This window comes from Rhipicephalus sanguineus, chromosome 1 (assembly GCF_013339695.2).
Source record: "Rhipicephalus sanguineus isolate Rsan-2018 chromosome 1, BIME_Rsan_1.4, whole genome shotgun sequence".
Classification (NCBI taxonomy): Eukaryota; Metazoa; Arthropoda; class Arachnida; order Ixodida; family Ixodidae; genus Rhipicephalus; species Rhipicephalus sanguineus.
The window spans coordinates 15,116,175-15,128,979 of NC_051176.1; the positions used below are offsets into that span (position 1 = coordinate 15,116,175).

A 12,805-nucleotide genomic window follows, 5' to 3' on the forward strand; every position below is an offset into this window, starting at 1 on the left:
GACTTTTTGACTGTGTCCACTTGAGTATGGAACGACCAGCCTGTTATGCACTGTCAACTACTTCACACCAACCACGAACAGCTGACAATTCATGAAACATACACAATGCACTTGTGTTGTCAAGTCTTTCTGTGTCCTACGTTTTTTGCACTGTTTCAATATGAACAGACACAATGAACAAGCCCGCAATTTTTCATGCCGCTGAAAGTAATGCAAACTGAAGTAGAAGTGATTACCTCTAATAATCATGAAACATCAATATATATACATTACGGGCATTAGTAGTTCTCACGGCGAGAAAATTTACTAGAAATTATTCACTAAGTTCAAAGAGAACTTGAGGCATCAATTTTCTTTCCTGAAATACAACTGCAAGACCTCCCTCATTCAGGTGATATACTACATTTGTTTTAGTCATCGCATATGGTTGACAATATACTTTGGTACGCTTCAAATAAAATGACACACATACAGGTCGCCCACGTAACTTGAGCCAAGGCTTTAAAAATGAAAGGCGCACATGAAACTAATTGAATCGACCGCATACTACTATTCGCACCGGCCTACAGGTCCCCAAGCTGTTTTCTTATTTTCCCCTTAATTAGATCGTTCATTACATTTAATTATACTACACTTCAATTATTAGCTGAAGACCCAAGGTATGAATGTAATGTTGTAGAGCCCCTTCAGAAACCACTGAGTCAATTGTTTCTGGTATGATACGTCTCACGTAGTCGTTTTTTTCTGCGTTGCAAAGAAAGCCCGTGAATTTTTTTTTTAAACGCGGGCAGTTCGCACTAAGTCGCGCAAAGCTTGGCACAGCGAAGCACGGGCCCGTTGCCGCTCCCAGTCGACCGACACGTCTACCTTCGAGAGATGCACGGCTTCCTCCTCGGGAGCACGCACTCTCTTAGGACGTCCAATGACTCTCCGGACACAATCGGGCGCAGCCAGGCTATGCACTATAGAGCGGAGGTTACGTGCGATATCTCTGTCGGTGGGCGTGGCTTAGCTACTACTGCGCATGCGCGGCTTGGCCAGGTGGTGCGGTATCTGGTCGCTAGATGATGCGATGCTTCCTTCCTCCTTTCTTTTTTTCTCTCTCTTTCGTTGATGTTCTATCTGTCTCTCTTTTTCTTTGTGCATTTCTTTCTCTGTATTTCTCTTCTCATTCTTTCTATGCTATGCTTTACTCTCTCCCCTCCTCACCACACGATTTCTCCTCCTCCCGCTCATTTCCCTTTCCCACCCCCTTGCTGCACTATAATATACAAGGCTATGTTCTGCTAGCGTGCTTGGTTTCCAATCCCGCCTCGTGAATTTTTCTCTTTCCTGATACCTTTCCGTCTCTCTGTACTCGTTCTCAGGGCTATTACAGGCCACGCCGTAGCGGTGAGTAGTGCCCAAATTCTGTGGCACGTACTTGTTCATGATGCACGGCCACACATTTTACGCCAAGCTGGAACAGCTTCGCCATTAAAAAGCTTGCGCACTGCTATCGTGCAAGCATGCAATCACTGAACAGGGTCGCCTGCAGCATGACTACAGCCACGAGAAAGCGGCATAGTGTTTTTGTGGTGGCCTCTGGTCAGTCAAGTGGCTTTTTTCATATTTCGCAGGCTTTCTTTGCAATGCAAAAAAAGGACTATGTGAGCTGTATATTGCAGGAAACAATTCAGTCAGCGGTTTCTGAAGGTGCTTTACAACTCTGCATTCATACACTGCGTCTACAACCAATAATTCAAAAGTTGAGTAATTAAACATAATTAAAATAATTAAAAGAGCTGTACTTAACATAATGGTTTAGTTAATTGGAGAATAAAAAAGCCTGAGTAACTATAGGCTAGTGTGAACAGTGTGTGTTCGTTTAAATTCGCTTCCGGCACGCCTTTCATCATTAAAGTCATGGCTCAAGTTACATGGGACAGCCTGCACATTCACAGCCTTCTGGAGAATGGGTGCTGAATGGGTCAGCTGACCTTTTAGGCAAACCCCTGCATCAGTGCCTTACTGGCAAGGGCTTTGCATAACTATGCTATTCTAACACGAAGTATGGCTTGCAGTGCCCATGCGAACAATAGCAATTTCTTGTATATATCAGGTACATGCACTAAGTTATGTATGGCTCTAAAGTGCATGTTGGTGCATATGACACACACTATTGTGATCTTCAAAGTTTTGCTCAGTACAGAAGTATCAAAACAAAAAATTTTGTACCTGTCCATATGATACCAAAAACTGCGAAAGGCGATACATGTCATACCAAAAACTGCAAAAGTCAAGCTAATCTGTTGGCAAACTACTGTTTTTAGGGATTCATTCACCCTTGCGATAGTGTGCCTGTTAGATGAAAATGTGTGACGTGATAGTGTGGATCTGTAACTGCGTTCTATTAACAGAAGCGCACATAATGAAGCAATAATAATTTTTCTGTTATAGGCACAAAACCATAGGAACTTGCAATACAGACTGAATTCAAACACTGGGCTGAGCACACCAAGCACTCCCAGTTTCTCTTAATGTTTTCCACCAGAATTCCCCTGTCTCCACTGAAGACTTGTACCCTGAATGTTTAACATTCACAGCACTCCTCTGACTGAGGATAGGCTAAAACCAAAAATATCTGGCAAATATCCACTATTCATAATCAGTGTGTGTTTCATGGCTAACCTAGACTGTGAACAAATTGGTTTCACATAGGAAAACAAAGTGAAAAAGGCAAATGCACACAACTGCCTTACAGCAAAAACACACCAGCGGAACTACACAAAACCAATTAAGTTCACATTACAAGGCACCACTGTATCCACACTATCAACTTAAAAGGGGTCATGAACCAAACCACGAGCTTGGTGAAAAAACAAGATACTGTGGGGAGCAGACACTGCTATGCTCAGCCAAATCTTGCAGCAAGGAGAGTGCCATTTTCTCATACGGAGGCTTGTGCTCACTCTCTTTGGAGCTGCTGGCGCCTGCTGTCACACAATATGCCTAAATGACCATAAATCAAGAGCGGCGTTTGGATCAGATGCGCTTCTTGCCACGGGGTGCTGCCATGTGCCAGCTCTGGTGCTGGTATCTACGCGGGCCCCTTGAGCGGCGCTTCAACCACCATGGGAATGATGGGAAGTACAGGCTTCGGATTTGCTTCGGATGGATTAGGTTCTTGAGATTCGCAACGCTTGTTTGCCGAGTGTAAAACAAAGTGATATGAAGTTATTTCCAATTAAAACTTACTTCATTCTTATGTACGTAAAACTTACTGCAAAAAGTTCGCATGACCGTGAGATGGAACTGAAACCTGGACACATTCAACCATCAGGGCTCTGCAAATGTTCCAGATTTGGCATCACAATATAATGAATTATTTTCGTTACAACACTTAAAAGAAACGCACTTGTCTTTCCCTCGAAAGTGCGCATTATCTATGAAAATAACAGTAGCGTATTGAGTGAGAAACACTTAAGTATCATCTGCTGCGATGCCAGGTGCGTCTGTCCAAGTGGTTTGCCCCCAACGCATCTCTCGATTTGTTGTGAAGTGAAGTCAGAGGAGTGTGACGGTACGTCTACTTAGCTTTGCCATCGATTTGAAAGTTTTGACAAGCAGCGCTTATCGAAAAATGTGAAATCTATGCAATTTCCTGCAATGGCATGGGACGCTACATCTATGCGCAGCAGTGAGTGCACTACGCTTTGCTAAAACTGTCATATACAACCTGTAAAGCTGCGACATCGCAGCAAACCAAGAGATCTAGCGGTTTTCAGCCTCTTTGAACAACAAAGGCACTGCTTGAGTGCTTTGCAACGCACCCCACTACCCACGCCTCGCGAAGAACGAAACTGAAACTGTAGAAAAAGATCCGTAGACAGTTCGCTAGTCACCACAATCCAATCCGAAGCCTGTACTTCCCATCATTCCCATGGGGCCGTATCCTCAAAAGGCGACAACCGCAAAAGTATCGCCTTAGGTGCGCGCTGACTGGCTATTGACCAAAAAAGGAAAAGTGAGGACGCCATCTAGTATTTCCGTCGACATGACGGTGCTCTACGGCGCTTTTGCAATGCCTGGAATAAACGAACACACCTTATCACCGTCGGTTGGTGGTGAAGACTAGCATTTCAGTGACGTAGGCGGTAGCTTCTAGTATTCAATCCTTGGTGTATGTACGCAGCATTATTTTGCGCTGAAGCTTTCAGCGAGCATTACCTTGAGGTGCTATCAGCACTCGTTTTTTGCCAGCGCCTGTTTTTTCGTGGTTTCAATGTCCCAAGAACATCAATCGTGCGTTGCTCGCGTGGCTTATCGCGAGCCGGCAACATCCTGAGATGTTGAGACGATATCGCTGCGGCAGCACACTACAGCTGAACTCTCCGAGAACGCCGTGTTAAACTCTCAACGACAATACATTTCACGCAAAGTTGCATTCTTTAAATATTATACTGTGCATTAAACAATCGCACAAAAAAATGTTGAAAGCACTTTCAACACGTCCTATATTTCAAGTAGCCACAGCCAAGCCTGGCCACTGCATAGAAGCCAGCATACGCTCGAAAACGCCGCACTCGGGTCGCTCTGCGCTCGTACGGTACACTCACTCCTGTGTTGTGAGACATTCGTAACACGAACAGCCAGTGCAACAATGACGTCACAGGCAAGAGTTTCTTCAGTTATTGAATGCATCAGATTCTACGTCACCAAACGCAATACTATTGCCTTTTGCAATCGTTTGAGTATACGGGCCATGGTGGTTGAACGATCGCAGCGCCAGTTTCCTCTCTAGCTTACTTGAAATATGTGGCGCAAGGTTGTAACTGCGAAGAAACAAGAAGAGACAGAAAGAACACCAACTCACTCACAACTAAGTTTATTTTCATGAAGGCTTCAAAATATAAAGGCTCTTGGAGGACATGCGCAGAACATTCCACTCACCGCACGTGCAGGCATGAACAGACGAGATTTTAAAAAGAAGATCACAATCATGGTATCTGGGAACCAGCAACAAACAAATATATCCAAATGTAAAGACTTAGAAAAAAACCTGACACACAAACCTGTGCAAAGGTCGCGGAAAGAAACCAAAAAGATTTACAGACACTCCGTAGCAAAACCATCTAAAGTACATCGAGATCCAACAGTTGGAATTCACTATCATGCAGCGAAACTGACGGCACGCTAACGCAAGAATCACCTTTCTTCCTTATGTGAAAGGCTTCTAGTAACTCCCGCGCCAGCGCATCCCGGCTCCTTCCAAGTAGTCGCGTGCGATCGAACTGCGGTGTGCAGCCACACGAAGCACAGTGGAAGGGTAAACGAGACCCTGTTCCATTCCTAAGTGATAAAGAATGTTCCCTTAAACGGTCATTTGTACAGCGTCCTGTCTGGCCTATGTAGACCTTGCGACAGCTGAGGGGAATTTCATATACAGTGCCCACGGCACAACGCAGAAAAGGCTTTGCATGCTTCTTATCGCATGCCACATTGGCACCTCTCAAAGAAATGCGGGCACAGAGCCTTGAAAGCTTATTCAGAGCAGAGAAGACCACCGGCACATGGTGCCGATTTGCAACCTTTTTTAGTTGAAACTTTTTTAGCGCGCACAAAAGACGGAGGACACAGAAAGAAGGTACAAAACGAGCGCTTTTGTACCTTCTTTCTGTGTCCTCCGTCTTTTGTGCGCGCTAAAAAAGTTTCAACATGAATTCATACCAACTCGCCCAACTCTCAGTTTTACAACCTTTTTTTAGGTTGTGGGAGATTTTGTGCATGTATGGCACAACATGCGGTCTTTTTCTCTGTCCTTGCAATGGCTCTGGCCTCCTGCGTTCCCCTTTCAGCCTCTGAAGCAACGTTTCGGACACAATGACTAAGACCGAATAAGGGAACCCGGCTGCAGTAAGCCGCGATAACTGACAGGAAAAACTATCACACACTGTGTGCTCGCATGACTTGGACAGCGCAGAACAAAAACACATAGCAGCTATAGCCCTCTTTACCACTTTCGAATGCGCAGAATCATATGAAAGAAGTCTTTTTCTCATTCTAGGGCTGAACTTCCAACAGATATGACCCTCGCCCAGAGTCAAGTCAATGTCTAAAAACTGCAAGCTCTTGTCAAGGGGCAGTTCATGAGTAAAGAACAACCCTTTCCCATGTTGTCGGAAGAGGTTCAAAACCAAATCTACCTCGCTAGAGTGCGTTACAGGGTTAGTAGAAGGTAACACCACAAGGAATTCTTTATCAATTAGAAATGGAACAGGGTCTCATTTACCCTTCCACTGCGCTTCGTGTGGCTGCACACCACAGTTCGATCGCACGCGACTACTTGGAAGAAGCCGGGATGCGCTGGCGTGGGAGTTACTAGAAGCCTTTCACATAAGGAAGAAAGGTGATTCTTGCGTTAGCGTGCCGTCAGTTTCGCTGCATAATAGTGAATTCAAACTGTTGGATCTTGATGTACTTTAGATGGTTTTGCTACGGAGTGTCTGTAAATCTTTTTGGTTTCTTTCCTCGACCATTGCGCAGGTTTGTGTGTCAGGTTTTTTTCGACATCTTTACATTTGGATATATTTGTTTGTTGCTGGTTCCCAGATACCATGATTGTGATCTTTTTTTTAAAATCTCGTCTGTTCATGCCTGCATGTGCGATGAGTGGAATGTTCTGCGCATGTCCTCCAAGAGCCTTTATATTGTGAAGCCTTCATGAAAATAAACTTAGTTGCGAGTTGGCGTTCTTTCTGTCTCCTCTTGTTTCTTCGCAGTTACAACCTTGCGCCACGTATTTCAAGTAACGATGCACCAACTAGCCCAACATAACGTACTGTTATTCCTCTCTAGGTTATTGTATGAAACTCTTATGACGTCCACCACGAGCATGTCAGATCTGCTGCTAGTACGTCGCGAGTTACTGTTTCCCCGTGACGTCACATCTAAGGTAGCGGCATTAAAAATATATTCGATGCATTCCCGTCTAGATGTTCGCCGCGTGGGCGGATAACCCGGTTCCGTACCTTCTCCCTCTTTTTTTTCTCCGCGGTCAGGCAACGAGCGCCGCCTATTGTGCACGCCTGCAAAAAGGTCACGTGCTGCAGCCTCCGAGATCCTCACCACGCCTGTTACCGTCTCGGAGGTGCCAGGTGGGGCGGAACTGACGACGTCGTCTGCTGCGGTAAGTGCATTTCTGCTGCCGCCGGAAGTCGGTCAGGCTACAAGCACCGCCTCACAGATTTGTGGGAACTGAGGGAACCCTCGCTGCAATGGGAAAGCGAGCGACGTGGCGGGCATCTAGTCAAGGAGGCATTGCCCATACCCCACAATACTCTTTTCAGGGTTCTCGGCGCCAGTGCTTTTATTTGGCGCCACAACCCGAAAATGTTCAAAAATTCATGTCAGTACTCCTTTAATAGCACCAAAAAATTATTTAGTGCCACAACATATGAACTCTTACCTCACAGCAGGCTACTGCGATGGAGGCACACATAGCGAGCATGAACACGAAACAAAAGTCATGCATGCCGTGATCGATGCTTCTGACACAAAGGTATCACAAGGTATGTATATGACACAAAGGACAAGTGTGATATGACGCCACTTCCAAGTGAAACTTTTCAAACAAGCACGTCGCGTGGCTCGTGAATGTTAACGACAGTTTCGATAAGCTGTCGGGTGTCATATTCTGGCATCATACAGCGGGCGAAATAGTGCCGCAACGTTCACCACTGAAAACGTGACAATCTGGCATCCCGCTGCAATGCTTAGATCACGAGTAATCATATTTGTAGCGCAAAAAAAACAGACGTAGACACAAGTAAGGAACACATACACAGGACGGGCGCTAGACCTCAACTGATTTATTACTACAGACAACATAAAAAGCCAAAAAACCGTCGGACATGAGCGCATGCACACCATCACACTCCAAGGTGCTTCCTTATACCTGCATCACCACGTGTTACCACCTTACATGCGCAAGATTTCCTTTCAGATAGTCAAGCTCTTTACGAGACAAGGCAATCGACGCAACACTGACACATTTTCTTTCATTCTCACTTATAGCAAACGCTTCTATAATTTCTCGCGTTGCCTGGTCCTTGCCTTTCTTAAGCACACGTGTAGTGGTGAGTTCTGGAGCACAACCACACCGGCGGCAATGGTCCGCAAAATGTCCCCCCGCTGCCTGCGCATCAACTGCCGCACGGTGCTCTCGCAATCTGTCATTAAGACAGCGCCCGGTTTGTCCTATGCAGCATCTGCCACAAGTAAGGGGTATCTTGTACACGACACCCATCTCGCAAGGTACGAACGGTGTCGCGTGCTTTTTGGAGCATGCACTTTTTTCTTTGCGACCATTCACCACAGGGCACATACGGGCCAGCTTCTCTGGAGCAGAGAAAACCACCGACACACCGCATTTTGCTGCCACCTTCTTTAGCCGATGGGAGAAGCGGTGAATGTATGGCAAGGCTAGAGGCCACGCACTTGGCTTGCCAGAGGACCTGGATCGAGCCCGCCCTTCAGTCTTCGCCTCCTTTAGGAGGACTTCTGCCACCGAACTGATGAGTTCCTTGGAAAAACCCGCCCTCTCGAGGCGTTCTACTTGGCTCTGCAAACTTTGACCAACAAGGTGGTCACATGACTTTGCGAGGGCCGCCCTAAGGTGTGGTTGTGCTCCAGAACTCACCACTACACGTGTGCTTAAAGGGCCCCTCACCAGGTTTGACAATTTTGAGCTAACGAGCGCAGTGCATGCACTGGGCGTTCACGATCACGTCTGCCAAAACTTGCAACGCTACGCGCCGCGGAAATTGGTCAAATTTCAAGGTGAACGCTGCTTGCCCTTCCTCTCGCGGGCGCGCGCTTTAGAGAATGAGGGGATGACGTACACGAGAAAATGGCCCTACGTAGATGGTAGTGCTGTGACCTCGCTGCTCTACGTAGACGACTGTGCTCTGACGTCGCCAACAGTAGCACGTGACACTGCGATAATTATTTGACACGACATGTGTAGATTGTGTAATTTGTTGCTTAAATAGATTAATAAAACCTAAAGGAAATAATGAGACACACAAAAAGAATGTGTGCGTCTTTTTCATTTTTTTTCCGTGAATTGCAGCGAGATGCGGGGCTAATGGGCCTCCCTTTCCCATGCGTTCGTGTCCCCGCGGTTAGCGCCTCGAGCAGACGCCAGCCATGGAAACGAAAATAATGTTCTGGCGCGTTCGAGCACTCCTTATGCTCATTTATTCTACCGTGTCCAAGTAAACGTTAATGCGGCACTGGCTCATGATACCGCCACTCTCGTGCCCATACAAATGTCTCAACTTTCATGCCCGTCCCGCAGAAACAGGCAGTACACCACAGAGAACGCCGACAAAACGCCCACGGCCGCTACATGAAAAAAAAGGTAGCGGCCGTGCAACGCCGCTCGCGTGCTCGGGCTGGCTCGGACACGTCATGCGCACGTAACCATGCATGCGCATGACGTGTTCATGCGTATGTGTCAAGTGAAGAGGGCAGGGAAGGAATTTGGCTTGCTAAGGCTACACGGGGCGAGTGGCAAGGGTTTAAAACTCCCCTCCTCGCATCAGGCTTTCGCGCCGCTACAAATTATTGTTTTTCTCAGCAAGTAATGAACCGATTTGAAAAATTCTTGCGGCATACTGCTCTTCATTCGGCACACAACAACTTCCAGCGTCTAACTAAAATTTGCTATGTGGCCTGGTGAGGGGCCCTTTAAGAAAGGCAAGGACCAGGCAACGCGAGAAATTATAGAAGCGTTTGCTATAAGTGAGAATGAAAGAAAATGTGTCAGTGTTGCGTCGATAGCCTTGTCTCGTAAAGAGCTTGACTATCTGAAAGGAAATCTTGTGCATGTAAGGTGATAACACGTGGTGATGCAGGTATAAGGAAGCACCTCAGAGTGTGATGGTGCGCATGCGCTTATGTCCGACGGTTTTTTGGCTTTTTATGTTATCTGTAGTAATAAATCAGTTGAGGTCTAGCGCCCGTCCTGTGTATGTGTTCCTTACTTGTGTCTACGTCTGGTTTTTTTTGCGCTACAAATATGATTACTAGTGATTCCAACCAACTAGCCCGCATCACCGCCTTGATTAGATCACGACCCACAACATAAACGTGAGCAGCATCTTTTGCAGCTCTAAACTTGATCGCCCACCTTTGTACATATTGTCAAGTCTCTATCTAGTTTGAAATGTGTGTGAATCTACAGCGTGCTCCACAGTACATGTAACGACATTGATAGTGATTCAACAGGCAAGGCATCAACTAAAACTCCGTTCAACACTGCTCGCACAATCAGAAAATTGCATGATCGTCGAGTCTTTCGGCTGCAAAACTTGAAGGCGCTGATGCTGAGGAAAGGAATTCGAGGCGGACAGGAAAGAGCGTGTTTCCTTTCCTCAGCATCAACGCTGATCTACCTTGAAATAGCGCTCTAGAAGACGGTGCCGGCAGCACTGTGCTGTCAGCAACGCCTTTTAGTTGACGGCGTTTCGGCTTGAAAACGAAAGCGCACAACAAAGACGAGCCTTCTCGTGCGAACGAAACGCGGGAGCCACCTCCGACATGGCACGGCAAACGGGACGAACCGTTGGAGCCACTCACCTTCCTAAACGAACATCTCCGGCTTCTCGAGCACCTTTGTTGTGGCCTCGACGGGTGGGATCAGCAGAAGCTTGTAATAAGACTCATAAATGGGTCACCTCACGGGTTCAAGCTGCCGCAGAAATGAATGGCGACCTACACGAAATCTCGAGAACGGAAACGGTAGCTTAGTCAGAGAACATCTGGCTTAGTGCCTAGAATATACTGGCTAGTTTGCCGTCTCCGCTCTCCGCCGCGGCCGCTCGGTGATGCATGCGGCGGTGGCGCTGCGGGCAATCGGAGTTCCTTCAGCTACACTTGAGCTGACGCGCCTCCCGCGTACGGGTGGTCTTTCCCCTTCTTTCTGTTGACAACCGTCATACCTTACATTCACCGGCTAGCGCATAACTTAAAGAAGATAGGAAAGCACACCGATGTAGAAATTGTATTTTCTGCGCCTAAAAAATTGTCCGCAATGTGTTCAAAAGTGAACGAAACAGAAAGACAGCCACAGTCCTGTCCATAAAGCATGTAAATCAGTTCTATCCTGCGAAAGTAAATATATAGGGCAAACAGGCAGATGCCTTAATGAGCGACTGAAGGAGCATAACTACAATGTAAATAGAGCAATTAGTGGCCACCTAGGCCTCCATTGCAGAGATTGTGGATGCAGACCAATCTTTTCCGAAACAAAAGTTGTAGCAAGAAACAAAGATTATAGAACTAGGGAAATTATCGAAGAGGTAGAACGTGTTAAGAATAACTGTGTGAGCATGCCATCTCTAACCCTGTCAATGAAGGAAATAGTTTTGAACCGAAGGTGATGTGTACAGCACGTGCTTGTGGCGCTCAGTGATGAAGCACGTCGATGAGATAGGGGCACCAGTGAACCATGTTTGTTTTTCTTTCTCTTTGACTGTTAAGGTATATATAAGTGCCCACATGTCAAAATAAAATCAGTTGTAAGTCAGCGCTGTTGCGGTGCCTTCTTCGTCTTGTGTCCTGTCTCAATTTTGCGCTGTTTTTTTTTTTTTTTTGCCAAGTTTAACCATGAACCAACTAGCCCAAGCCTCGACCATAGTAAGTTCTGAACTAGTTTCTACAACACAGTTCCAAACAGCCGATGAGTATCCGATGAAGCTACACACTGGATATGAAACAAACTTTAAAGGAACCCTGACACCAAAATTGAAGCCTCGAGATGTTTGTATTGTTTGATTGTCCTGTATGCGTGCGAGGGTACTTCTGGCCGTTTATAACTGGCGGACGTTCAGTTATCTTAATTTGGTTTTGAGCGTGAATGCTTCACTAGTATGGCGAAACATTGGTATGGCGTATATTGAGGCGCCGCGTGACATTGGACGAGTAAAGCGAGCATTTCGGTGTCACAGAAAATTTGCGGGGTTTCTTATGGTTTTAGGCGGGCGTTTCAAAGTGACGCAGAAGTGGTCGCAATTCACGACGCTAGTATTAATTATACGATACGTTTGAGCATTTACAATTCACTTTCCGGATAACCAGACATAAAGCTACAAATGACAGTAAACGTTCACAAACAAGAATTTCGCTGTCAAGGTTTTTTTTAAAAACAGCTAAGTGTGATAAAAAAGAATCTTGCGAGCAACCCCAGGAGTCTAAAAGATGTCATTCCTAACGTGCTTATAAGTTTCTCAGTTTAAAACCTTTGTGGGGGTCCGAAAACGAGAGCGTGGTTACTGCATGCGCTGACAAAACTGCACATCAACTTCGGTAACTCTATGCTGTCTACAACGTCTTGATGAACGTGTGTCAGTGCCATGCAGCTTAGGCGCGTTTCGCCCATCGTGCTCCGCAGCCGTGTCTTCAATCTTCTGAGGGCACTGAAAGATCGTTCCGCTTCACAGGAAGACACGGCATCACCAGGATGATCCGAAGGACACTCTCAACCTCCTTAAAAGTACAGTCGAGTGGACGCGTACATATTACGCATTACTGCCGCCAAGTCGTCGACAGAACTCAGTTCAGAGTGCTCCTCGTGCAACAAGCGCACGCGAGACATGACTTTCTTAAAATCAATGTCTTTGTAACGCCGCATCACCTCCATATCTGCTTCCGATGGCGTGTTCAAAAGAACACTTTCCAGAGCCTAGGTCACGATCCCTTCCGAGTCGGGATTGAAGCGCCTCTCTATGCCAGACAGTGCTGCATCCACGATTAAAAAAAA

General features: G+C 46.3%; 1 protein-coding gene across 1 annotated transcript in view; it reads right to left on the reverse strand.

Moving 5' to 3' along the window:
- LOC119389531 (cysteine/serine-rich nuclear protein 3) overlaps positions 1 to 10,819 on the reverse strand; it is a 382,433-nt gene extending 371,614 nt beyond the window's left edge. The window contains exon 1 of the mRNA XM_037656849.2: positions 10,624 to 10,819. The gene's annotated coding sequence lies outside the window, so the exon portion shown is untranslated. The remainder of the gene's footprint in view (positions 1 to 10,623) is intronic.
- Positions 10,820 to 12,805: the final 1,986 nt, after the last annotated feature.